The sequence below is a fragment of the Chrysemys picta genome, chromosome 4, assembly GCF_011386835.1.
Source record: "Chrysemys picta bellii isolate R12L10 chromosome 4, ASM1138683v2, whole genome shotgun sequence".
NCBI lineage: Eukaryota > Metazoa > Chordata > Testudines > Emydidae > Chrysemys > Chrysemys picta.
Window position 1 is genome coordinate 67,363,537 of NC_088794.1, and position 13,634 is coordinate 67,377,170.

Here is a 13,634-nt window from a genome sequence, read left to right on the forward strand (position 1 = left end):
GCGTCTCTTGGCCCGAACTAACTAACTCTCCTTCGCCAGCGCGGCCGGCTGGCCGGGAAAGTTTAGTGTCAGGGCTGGGCACGGGCGGGGGGCAGCCAGGGCAACTTCTGGCTGGGCTTTCCCTTCCCCTGAGCCAGCCCCTGGCGCAGTATGAGCCCGGGAAAGGGGGAGAGGAGGGGATCCCGTGCAGAGGGGAGTGCCGGAGGGGGGGAGGATGGGCAGGAAGGGGGCCTGAGGGCGCGGCTAGGGGGGATTTAAAGCTGGGGGAAGAGGAGGTAGGGGATCCAGGGCTCTGGGAAGCCGGGGGGGTTCTGGGGCTGGGCGCCCATGGGGGAGCGGATAGGGGATCCGAGCCGGGGCTGCGGAGCGAGGCTTAGTTAGGGGGTCCTCCCCGCTCAGGAGCCCTCCAGCCGCCTTTGTTCCCTGCAGGATCAGCTGGGCTGGGAGAGCGCCCCGCCGGCGCGCGCAGATACCTGTCTGCCCCGTGCGCCCGGCAGTGACTGGCAGGTAACAGGCAGCGCAGCTGGGCTTACTCGGAGGTGGGGGTGGCGCGATTCCCAGCCTGTCCCCTCCTCAGCCCCCACGGGGATGAAATCCGGTCTCCCGGCGGCTGCTCGGAGCTAGGTCCAGAGCAAAGGGGGACCCGAGAAGAATGTCTGGCCGCCAGGGCTTCCCCGTCGCCCCAACCCCTGGGAGAGCCTGGCTGGCATGTGGCAAAGAGCCCCGTGCGCTGTAATGGAGTCGGGAATTGCGCAGGGTGGCTGGCTGGCTGGGGGTGGGCTAGGGACGGGGATTCCCCTGCACAAAAGAGCTGCTCCCGGGCGGTGCAGCCACGGGCCGGCTCAGTGACACCGCTTGCAATAGCGCTGCTTCAGGGGCTGAGGCAATGAGCCTGTCACGGGGCGGCGGCGGCAGCCACGCCGGAGTTACGGCTGCAATACAAAACAGCCCCTATGAACACACACACGGTACGTGCGGTGGTGCGAAGGTTGGGAGCGAGCGAGGAGAGTTTTGGTGGGAAAGGTGGCCCTCTGCTGGCCGGTGGTTGAACAGCAGCTTGCAGCCGAAGGAAGGGGGGAGTGAGGATAGCTGTCAGTCTGGAAGGTCTTCCATGGATCTTCGCGAACTACGAGCCCCTTCAGCCCGCTTGTATTCTACTAAAGCGTCGTAGTTAGCAAATGATGCACCCCTAATGAATGAGGGACATATAGCTGCATCTGGACAGCAGAAGTGAGATGTGGGTGCAGAGTATGAAAGATCTGTTAATTTACGTGTATTGGCTTAACTGAACTTGCTATGAGGTCTTTCCCTCAGTCGGTATCTGCAATAACTAGTGATCACTTTCTGAGGAGAGTAAAGACATGTACTTGGACAGAGATGAAGGCAAAGTGGATTTCTAAGTGTCAGAGTAATCTTCCCAGTACTGTATCTCTTTCAGCAATAATAGTTTGCTGGTTACACTGATGTAATTCTGTGAACTAGAGTTGTATTGCTAAACCCCTTTTACAGTAGAACATATTGCAGGAAAAGCTGTAAAACAGCATAGTAAATACATTTGTGTGCAAACATTTTACATCTTTTCTTCATTGTTAAAATTTGATACTTTACATTCACACATTCAGGATTGTTTTTTTAATATAGCCATAAAAGTAATGCATGAGTTCTCATTGTTTGCTTTATGGCTTTAATATAGCCATAAAAGTAATGCATGAGTTCTCATTGTTTGCTTTATGCAACGTTAGATTTCCTCCAGATTTAAGGTCATTTGGCTATGACATGGACAGCTTCAAGCTATTATAGCTGTAAGGAATTAAGCAGTGCAGTTTTGGCAGTGGGCATACACAAGTGTATGTGTAACATATTGCCTGAGATTATAAATTGAATGTTTGAGTGTAAGGAGAAGAAACTCATTGACCACAGCTCAGAATAATGTATCTATACTATCAACTGAGGTACAGTAAGTGAATGGAAAGATACACTTGTTGAAATGTAACCTTTACTGGAATTTAAAACATGTTGGTTACCATAACTGGAATTCCAATGCCATAAAGTCTTTGTCCTTTTCATCAACTTTGTGTTAAACTGAAGAAAGAATATGAAAGTGTTCAATAAATAATTAAACTGATTATACACTGTGCATTCAATGAAGAAGAGAACTCTTCAGGGTGTAAAAGTTTCTATCTTTGAGTAAATTAGATAATAGCTATGTGTTCTTTCTTTTAAGAATTGGGAAGATGGTAAAATAATGGTGGTTTTTTTCTGTCTTTGTTTTAATTTCATGGCTAAATTGAAAATAGTTCTCTTTCCTCTGGAAAAGAATTAGCATTAAATGGTAAGTGGTTTTGGATGGTCAGAACTGAATTAATGATTTGGATACCTTGCAATATCCTACTGATTTTTTTAAAAATATGATTTTACAAGATTAAAAGAGTAATGTGTTATAATCATGGACATCATTCCTTTTAATTCCAGAGATGCTATTAGTGTCTTCACTTGAACATTAAAGTTTTTTTACAATGTACATTTTACTTTCACTTTATTATAGGTTGCTGTTTTGAGGTTATTACCATTGTGAGATCAATAGTCATTACTTATTTATGCTTCTAGTAACTGAATTTTAATGTATGCAGGGAATCTATCCTGGTAATATATTCTCTTCAGCAAGTATTTGTGTATCTGTAATTCATGGTTTGATAAAAATACATATACATGAAAAATCTATGGTATTTCATATATATCCACACATACAGGGCCATGCTGTGAACCTCTTGCTTATACACATGAACAGTTAGCCATCCAACTAGTCCCACTGATTTGGGGTGGGTAGTTGTTCACCAGCATGAGTAAGAAGTTTGTAATCTGGTCCTTTATTTGTATGTGTTTAATCAGTTACCTCACAGTAAAAGGTCATAATATTGATATAGGGCCACTTTCTCATCCCTTAATCACATTGAATAGTAGTTTAGTCCTTGAATAGTCTGATTGGAATCAATGGATCTACTTGCAGAGTAAGATACTACTTAATGTGAGTATGGCTATCAAAATCGGCGCCATAGCATTTGCATTACTATGGGCCCAATGGTGGCCTGGTTTGTGTAGCTGTGCAATGATGTAAGTGGGTATAATGCTTCCTGCAGCCATGTGCTAGCTATTTGAACCATGGGTAGATGTGCAGCAGGAGACAGTCTTCACAGGGGCATTACATCTCCTCCCACTGCACATGTGTGGTGCTTTAGCTGTGCAGATAGACCAGATGTCTCAATGTCCCTCAGACTGGGTGGGAACCTGTGAGGCACATTGAGACACTCTTCTGGTCCACTCTTGGGGCAGCACAAGAGCATGCTGCCCCTTACTCTGGGCTCAGGGCAAAGCCACAACTTGGCCTCAAATATAAAATCACTTGAAAAGTGCTGATAGTCACTGTTAGTTAACACACCCAAGAAGAGCCTTTCTACAAGGCTCCGTAACATGAACCAATTTTCTGGCATAGTACTTACCACCTACCACTTAATGTTCAACTTCACTGAACCACAGCTGGGAAAACCCATTTATAAATATTATGCCTTCTGTTCAGACCCACAGTATTCTTTGCTTTATAGCACTGCAGAGAGCATGCCATCATTATAAGGCTGTAATGTCAGGTTAAAGCAAGCTGTAAGGATCAACAACATTTTAATTCTTATCTGAATAACCCTGCTGGAATAGGGGAGCAGGGTAGAGGGTGAAGGGTAGGGCAAGAAGTGTATATTGTATTTTGTAAGGGGATGAGGAGTCTAAACTGAAAAGGCTGGCTCTCATCAATATGCTTTCAAACATAAAACACATTAGTTTATATGTTGCCACAGGAGGACTGCACGACCCAGCTGAAAACACAGTACAGAGTTACATTTTTAAAATTCATCTTTCTAATGTGCAGTCAAGACACACATAGGAAAATAAACATCCAATAAATCTTTTTTAAAGTCGCACACATAATGAAGATCCAGAGCTGAAAGTAGCCTCAGTTTTAACTTATTATCTCTACAATACTTTCTCACTATAAACAATAGAACATAATAGCTGAAGAGGTGGAAGAAGTTGCACTATTAGCTCAGTTAATAGGTCCTCAAGGGTGCACATAGAAAAGCAGAAGTCAAGGAGAAGTTATGGGCAGAAGAATCTCAAATTTTGTGTGTGTAAACCTGAGAGTGGAGATCAGTGAGCTTTCACACTGCTATAGTGAGTACACTACTGCTTTCAAAATAAAAGGCCCTCAAGTTTATTTTAAGTGTCTGCCTTATAGATTTATATAAATGGCTGAAACATAGTTTTAAGCATGTGTCGTCTGCCTACAGTGAAAATCTCGTGTTATGCACTGCGTGGGGTAGTGGAGGCTCTGATGTAAGCAGATATATCCTTTTAGTAGAGTAATTACTAACTTGTCTTGACTTGTTTTCAAATGATTGTTATGCGCACTCCTAATTGCAAAATTGCTGTTTAATTGAAAGGCTCTCTCAATCATCTCTTAAATCAGTTCATATGCTGGCACACTCTGTGATATCAAACAGTGAACTGCATTTTAAATAGGTGTTTTTAAAAATAGTTAAAGTTGAGTACTAGCCTTTTAATTTTTTTTTTTAATATTACTGAAATGAGAAGTAGTGGAATAAATTACAGTCTCTGGTTCCAAAAAAGGAAAAAGGTGAGTAATATCCCCTTTGACGCCTCTTATCGCAGTGAACAAGCAGTACAGGTGTGCTTTTAAACAAGCTGACTGGTGTGCAGCTGGAACTGAGACTGACAGCTGGTAAGCTGTGACCACTGTGTTATCATGCTGACCACTATTGTCTCATTGTTGGCTTGTGCTCCCCTATCTAACTGTTTCCATCTGTCTCTTGTCTCAGAGCTGGATTGTAAACTCTTTGGGGTAGGGCACTGACTTCTTGTACTGTGTTTGTACAGCACCTAGCACTATGGGATCCTGGCCATGATTGGACTCCTAGATGCTGTCACAGTAATAATGTACATTAACTACACGGTGCATTCAAACAACTTGCTCTTATACTGACTAAATTGTGTAATTGATGATGTTGCCAGATTAAATCCTTATGCCACTTGGAGGCAGACTTCTTTAAATACTAGAAGAGACAGCATCAGAGGGAAGAAAATACTTTAGTTTTTGGACTAGACAGGTGTGTTTATAGGACAGCTGTTCTGTTGGAATACCACGTAGCATTATTTTATGCTAGGCATGTATTGCTATAATTTTAGGTCCGGATCCTTCAAACATGTATGTGGTAACTATGCTCAAATGAGAAGTCTCACTGACATCTCTGCAAATATTCACATGAGTAAATGTATGCAAAAGTGTGTTTGCTGGTTCAAGGTCTTAATTTTTCACTTTCTTCACAATACTGGGACAGATCCTCAGCTGGTGTAAAATAGCTGCATTGATTTCAGCTGAGCCAGACTGATATAAACTAGCTGAGGATCTGCTAACATATTGAAGATCTGATTACATTAACCACATATTTGCTAGTCATGCTATATCAACTTTGTTAAACTAGGTGTGTAAAATAAAAGTATCCTAATTTCAATCACAGTAAGTATTAATTCCAATTCTTTATAAATCACTCAAGTATACAAAGTGAAAAGGAAGGGAGGAGAAAACAGGTTGTTTTTATTTTGTAGTATAAACAAAGGATTTGCTAGGATGATACTGAGTAGATGTATTATAGTCCCTTACTTACTCTAATATTACCAGTCCCAAAATGATGCATTATCTAGGCATCACTAATTGCTACAGCTGTCTGAAGATGAGTTCCATTGGACAACTAGGAAAAGCAAAAGAAGTCTTCGTGTAGTAACTTTTCATGCATTCGTGACAGCTGTCATCATGCTGCAGTAGTTGTATATTTACTTCATTAAGAATGTAGTATCTTTCCATGAAGTAATTGTCTTTTAAACTAGTTAATTAAGACTTTGTAATTTCCTACCATGGTAATTGTGTACAGAATTGAAAGCATGACAATCCATATGATTTTTTTTTCTGTAAAGTCCTCTAAAATGCTTGAAATGTAAGGGCTCTTTATTCCATAAAGGTGCCTTAATTTTGGGTCTATTAAATCTATTTGCCTTTTTCTGTATACTCTGACAGCAAAATGCAGAAATCATATTACTTAATTTCAGACTGTATTATAAATTTAAAGAAAAATAGGGACGTTGCTTTAATTTCAGAGTAGAATAATTACAAGAAGTAATTCTACGGGATAAAAAGAATACTTATTCTAAATTCTAGAGAAGTATTTGTAGATCGGAGTAGCTCAAAATCTGAACTACTACCGCCACCTAGAGATAAGTTCCACACATTTGCCAGATATGCCAACAACTTTTTGTGTGTGCAACTCTTGAAAACTGAAGGCTATTAATCTTGACTGCTTTGAGTAGACAGAAACTAAGTTTAGCAGTGCATGGTGTCTTTGTTTTTAAAATATTTATGCATTAAAGTCGTGTCTATGACTTTTCTGATGAGGCAGATAACTAATCTTCACACAGTCCTCTTTATGCAGTATAAACAAATAAACAAGAAGGATCATTTTCAGTAAATCAGATGCCTACTTAATTTTATATTATTACTAGGGAAATATTTGCAAGTTAAATTTCTCTGGGTTTGTTACAGGTGTCATTGAGACTCGATTGCATGTTCAAAGCGTGCACCAAATACATGAGCGCAAAATCCCTTTAAGGATTTGATTTTTCGTTTACGTAAAAACTCGTTTAAAATAATTTTATTGTGCATGAAAGTTTTTTTTAATAGGAATTCTAAGAATTTTTTGAAGCTGTGACTCTGCATTGACGTAAATTGCAAACCTCCCATTGATTTGAAAGTGGCTGAAATTCTGAACCCAGTCTTTAAATACAGTATTGAAGCTGAACTGGGGGAGGGATATGCAGATGTGTGTTTACCTCCTCCATACATTGGACAATGAAGAGTGGATTCTTCCATTCTATGTGTGGCTGGCTCAGAGAAACCCAGAATGAAGGAGGGCAATCACAATTTCCCCTCTTAAATGTTTCATATTTCCTTCTGGCTGGTGGAAATTATAGTACTTGCCTTCCATTTGGGAGTATGTGCTTCCCTGGTACAGCCATCAGGAGTTGTTTATACAAAACACTAGAGTATCTGTCTGCACTCCCTACCTCACAGAACCCATATAATCTTTTTTCTGAATATTTCTCCCTGACCACACATAGGAGACTGGTTTCAGAGACTTAAAAGTAGACTTAAGATAGCCAATATACAGGCTTTAAGCTACGTTTTCAAAGATGTCTAAGAGATTGAGGCCCCCAACTCCCACTGAATTCCAATGGAAGTTGAGAATCTAACTCTTAGGCCTGGTCTACATGGGGGGGGGAGGGGAGGAGGAATCAATCTAAGTTACGCAACTTCAGCTACATGAATAACGTAGCTGAAGTCGACGTACTTAGATCGACTTACCGCGGTGTCTTCACTACGGTGAGTCGACTGCTGCCACTCCCCCATCAACTCTGCCTGCGCCTCTCGTCGAGCTGGAGTACAGGAGTCGACGGGAGAGCGCTCAGGGATCAATTTATCGCGTCTAGACTAGATCCGATAAATCGATCCCCGCTGGATCGATCACTGCACATCAATTCAGCCGGTAGTGAAGACATACCCTTACGCAACTTTGAAAGGCCCAGCCATTAGTCTATAATATTTACTTAGCATCTTGTCTTTCTAAATGATTATTCTGGTTATTTCTCAGAATCTTTAGAACCTACGATTACAGTCACACACTATATTATGGTGGATGACTTATCTATGTTTCCTAAGTTTCTCTTGGGATTCAAGGAGTTATTGTGATATAAAGAGAATCCTTTATATTCAAGTTAGGAGCACAAATGCAGAAGTCTTATACTATGCTATGCTACATTATAGAGAGTTATATGGTGAGTGTTCACTGTATCAAATTATGATCTCAGATATTTGAGAGGCTCCCATTGATTGCAGTTCAAGTTATGCATGCACATCTGAGAGCAGAAGTTGGCCTGTTACAATAAAGGTATCCATATAGGTACACATATGTGTGCAGTGTTGTGTAAGAGTAGGCTGCTAGCAAAAAAATGTATGTCTAAATTGTAGGGAGAACTCTTGATGAAAAATATCATTATACAAACATATGGGTTTAAAAGACCTCAAAACATGCTTCTGCATCATGATTATTTATATAGCAGCAAGCATTGGACTAAAATCCTTTTCCTCTCACCCTAACCAATGTGCATGGGATCTTATATTAAGTGTCTAAAGGAGATGGTAGAATCAAATGTACAACCCTCCTGTCAACCCTACTACGTGTTATGTCTTATCCAACATGATCAAAACACTGCTTTATTTGAACATAAGAGCTCCTGAAGAAATACAGCATTGTTTAGAACAGGGGCTAAACACCATAATCTCTGGATTCTTTAACCAGCTTTGTCAATGACTGTTTGAATTTGGGTACATCCTTAATCTCACTGGGGCTTAGTTTGTCCATCTCTAAAATGGACATATACCCTGTAAGGCAGTTCAGTGCTTGAGATCCTGAGATGAAAAGTAATTAATTATATATATATTTAGCTTTATTCAAGGGCTGAATTAATGAAATCAGTCACTCCCTCTTAAGAATAACTGTGTCCCCAAAATATAGTTGCTAGTATGGATATTCTTGGCAAGGGCTCCTGGTCATCAGTAGGACTTGATTCTTGGTGTTCTCAAATAAATGAGTCTGCTGGCTTCCTGCTCTCATACTTGTATCTTCAATTGATATTTGTGCTCCTCATGAGTTGATCATCTGATCTGATTAGGACATAAATGCCAAAAGACAAATGGTTGTAATAGGCTTCACTCTGAATGCTGACAACTGAATCCAAGGGGGAAGAAAAACCACACACAAGTCCAAGTTGGCAATTAGGTCTAAACCAGCGTCCAAGACCCAAACACAGTTGAACTATGGTGAAGTCCTGAACTTCATGGCTACCCTTTATCCTTACTGTCCTTCAGATCTGGTTTTGATTCAGCCCATTAGGGCTGAACACCTCTGAACTTCCATAGGGTTTGGATCCAGATATAAACTTTACGGCTTGTGACAAAGTCACAGATTATCTTTTCACTGCAAAATATTGGCAACTTGGTCAGCAAGGAGGTCCTTGGCTTTTTTGTTTTTTGTTTATGAGAGGCAAAGAGAAGTTTTGCAAAGTTTATTTCTGTATGAGGGAAACAGCCTGGAATATGCAGGATGCTCTTAAAGGAAACAGTAGAAAGGAGAGCTAAGCAATTGTTTATCCACATGCACTCAGTAGGGGGAAAACATCAGGGCAATACAACTGCATGTAACAGCGCAGAAACATCCAGCACCATAATGGTGGTACTCATAAACAAAGGTACCTAGTTTTCCTTGACAGAATCTGGTTTGTTAAAGAGCCCTGTCCCGTATCTCGGTGACATGTTTTCCTTGGAGCACGGGCCAAATGATGCAGTGTTTTTAAGTCCCTCTTAAAGTTGACCTATAAAATTGTCATAACATTTACCAACCCTGGCACAAAATTTACTTTTCCAGCTTTACAATGATAAAGATCAATAAAAAAAACTAATGAGGATTTATTTGCCCATTCAAAACCAAAAGTTCACACAGGACCAGTGAGAGAATAAGATTCTGCAAGACTACATGGAATAATAATGTGATATAAGGCTGTAAGAGAGCTGAGCCCTAAACCTCTATGAAGTCTCTGCCTATGGTTTTGGCAAATCTAAGGGTGACAGTTCCACAGAAGTAGTGCAGAAAGCTTAATCACCTGGATTTGTTTTAGCTTGGTTCATCATTGACCTTTTGCTGAATAGAGACCCTAAATTGTATGAGAATATTAAAATCATGCACTTGGAAAATTCTTCTATAACCTCCTTGCTAGTGGGCCAGTAGCCATTAAATGAGAAATGGAAAACACGACAGAGTAAAGCCAGGAAGGAGTTTAAACAAAGGCTGATCTGAAGCAAACAGATTTAGGGCCAAATCCTGATGGGTGCAGAGCACCTGCAATTTACTTCTGTAATCAACTTCAGCTCACTGGGAATTGATTTTGCTGGGAGTTGCAAGTTCTTAGCACTTCTGATGATTGGTAATCTTCAAGTGTACCCCAAAATGTGATCCATTGAGTTCTGTGATATGACCCAGGGCCCTCTTACCTTTGAATAGAGATGTGGCCTTGGAGATGATAGAATCCAATATATCTTGATTTTTTTCCCATTCCTTGGATCAAGGTGGAGCTCTGCATACTGGGTCTCATCCTCTCCCCAGGCAATGTATCTGTATTACAGATACGGCGACTCTATTCTTCTCCATTTTAAATAAATTAAGGGGTGATCCTCACGTTCCTGACAAAATATTATGCAGTCCTCCTAGGGCAATGTTTTTTGCAGCCCTGGCTATCACCTACTTGTGCAGTAGTTGTTCTACATGTGAATAGTTATCTCCGGCTTTTCTTAAGCTGCTTTCACTTGGAGCATAATCATTGTGTATGAGCCACAGAAGCTGTGATGTGTCTCAAATCAATACTCTGGAAGAGCTGCCTCAGCATAGAGGAGCATGTTTCTACATTAGCATGTCATTTCAATCTTAACAATCTATATTTTTTATTTTGTTGTTGAGTCCACATATTAGAAGCACGGAGATCAGGCTAAAAACTGAAGTGTGGAGGGGGGAGTGGGGAAAAAAGCCATATGGCAAGAGCAGGAGGTCTGGCCACCCCACCTTGGGCTCGTGACAACATGCCCTACATTTAACCTACAGTCAGGAACTAATTAACAACACAGATGGGAGTGAGCTAGCATATGTATTCAAAATAATACCCCTAAGGTTTTAATCAGCAGCCCTGCCTCTTTCTGAGTAAGAAACAGAGTGAATCCAGTGTTGCTAAAGAGAGCTTTGCAAAATGTGTGAGTAATATGTATGGGTAGACTATGTTCTGTAGTGGCTAGAGCAGGGGACTGGGAGTTGGGGCTCCTGTGTTCTTTTCCTGGCTCAGCACTGATTTGCTTTGTGACGTTAGGTAAGTTACTTAAATCTCTCTGTGCTTCAGTCTACCCATCACAATTCCTCCCTCACACAAGTGTTGTGGGGCTTAGGCTTAATGTCTGTAAAGCACTTAGAGATCTCAGATGACAAGCGCTATAAAAATGTTAGAATTTATACAAGTAGGGAGGGACTACAGAGATTCAAATACTCGATCTGTGTCCTCATGCACTTAATTTTTTTAGGAGTAATATCTCTCATGAAAGGTTTCAGAGTAGCAGCCGTGTTAGTCTGTATCCGCAAAAAGAAGAACAGGAGGACTTGTGGCTCTAATAAATTTGTTAGTCTCTAAGGTGCCACAAGTCCTCCTGTTCTTCTATCTCTCATGAGTTACTGAACCTGATTCTTTGTCTATCTGTCCATATACAGAGCTGTTTTCTATTTCTGATAGGAAGGTTATTTCTGGGTAACCCACATTGCATCCTTTTGTGTGGCTTTTTTGTTTTTTGTTTAGTTTTTGTTTGGAATGGGGAACCATTATATTTTCCTCAGTTAATGTTTTCTTCCTCATTCTCTTCAGCTATCTGAACAGAGGCTCTCCTTCCCTGGAAGGCAGCAGAATCTGTGGGAAAGAGTTGGCCCTGAAGCCGCTTCATAGATATATGTTACTTAATTGCTTTAAAACGTGTGTGCTTCCCTCCATTTGGAGCGGTCTTGCAACAAGAGCTGAACCTTGGCAACAAGACCACTTCCCCTCCTCCCCCAACTGTGTTTGTGTGTGGATTTCCCAGAAGCAAAGCATTTCTAAGTGGAGGGTGGAGTGTTAGATTGGGACAGGCTATCTTTTATGTATCACTGCTTACAGGTATGTTAGAGCTACTTGTACACTTCTGCAAATAGTTATAGGATACATTTTGGGGGGAGATTCTTGTTTGGGAAGCCATCTACACTTCAATCAGCCACCTTTGTTACATAGTTGTACTGAAAAGATAATCATTCACAAATATGCATCTGTCCCTGAGGAGTCTTGAGTGTGAGGAGTCTGTCTCACTGGAACCTGTCTTCTGTATGGCAAAAGATTGTGCTACTCTGATGCAGCTGTTCAGGTGGTAACCTCATTTAATTTCATTCCCACAAGATCAGTCCATGGAAATACTGGGCCATAGCCTCAGCTGGTGTAAATCAGCATAGCTCCATTTACCAGTTTACACTAGCTAAGGATTTGGCCCCCTAAACCCTTCTGGGATTAAAAGAGCAGTGAACCTTTTAATTCTGATGGAAATGATGTCTCAGGGTAGCAGGGAACCTGTCACTAGATCTAGTGACAAGTATGAAATAAACCTGTGTTACCACTTGCTGAATTAACTACCATGGAAAACTGGGGAGGAGGGGGACATAAGTTTATTAATAAACTATAAAAAAAACAGTTGCTCAGGCAAGGGGCAAACATGCTTTTTTTTTTTTTTAATTTGTAGGGAAATAAATAATTTAAATGTTCCATCTTTATAGAAATACAAAACAGCGGAATGTTCCTTCATGAAAAGAAGTCATTCCATTTACATTTGGGAGCAAGGACAGGGGCCTGACAAAAGAGTTATCTGACTCTTACCCTGTATTTTCTGTAAGGCTACTGTTTTGTATTCACTAGAATATATTAAAAAAAAAAACACCTTGATTTACCACAATGATACTGTGGACTCTACTGCATGATGCTTGTAATCAGAAATTATAAATCAGCATTATAAATATTTTTTTAAAAAAGAGTGTGTTCTGTATCCAAATGTCTGTATTGCAATTCTGGTAATATTTTAATATTGCTACTGGTGAGTAACATGTTATCTTCAAAGATTCAAAGCATGGAATCAAAGGGTGGAACACATGCAGCAATTCCCTGCACGCTGCTTTAGTGCCATGACAGAGGTGGTTTAGCTTTCTAATGAGTATGTCTGTGTTCAACAAAAATTCATCACCATGGCATAGACAATGGAGGCTTTTCAAACTTCCTGAGCTCAACCACTAACCAATCAGATTGTTGCTAACAAACTAATATTGTCCTTTACATTCCATGGAATTTTGGACTCCTGCCTTTATTGGACTCCCTGAAGCCACTCTGGAACCTGAATGTAAGCTTTAATCCTTGCCCATATATGGAAAGTATCCCCACAGAGATGCCATGCTGATGAATGGACCGAGCATGTTCTGAGAGAAGTCCAAACGTGGGGTGAATGGATAGAAGATGACTGTGAACACCACTAACAAATACACGCACAGTTTACGTTAATACCTGTCAGAGCTCTGGTAACAGTCATTTCCAGTTTTTGGATCATGATCATCACAGCAAACTGTTGATTTACTTCATTTTGAGGACTGACTATGGCTAACAGCAAGATATCCAGTCAGATATTCTGTCACCTAGATCAATGCCACACACAGTCAAGACCTCAACATAGGTAAGTATCTTGCATAGAACAAATCTGTGTAGTGTCCCTACTGCTTTCTTCCTATCTAGAAAGCACACTGAGGGCCAGTTGAGGCTGTACAGCCTTGTCTGTCTGACCATATCATGGGGCAAATGTGTCACCTGAGCAT

General features: G+C 40.9%; 1 protein-coding gene across 3 annotated transcripts in view; it reads left to right on the top strand.

The window, feature by feature from the left end:
• The window catches only part of BDNF (brain derived neurotrophic factor), a 48,673-nt gene that overhangs the window by 21,467 nt on the left and 13,572 nt on the right, over nucleotides 1-13,634 (top strand). The gene's annotated exons all lie outside the window — the stretch shown is intronic.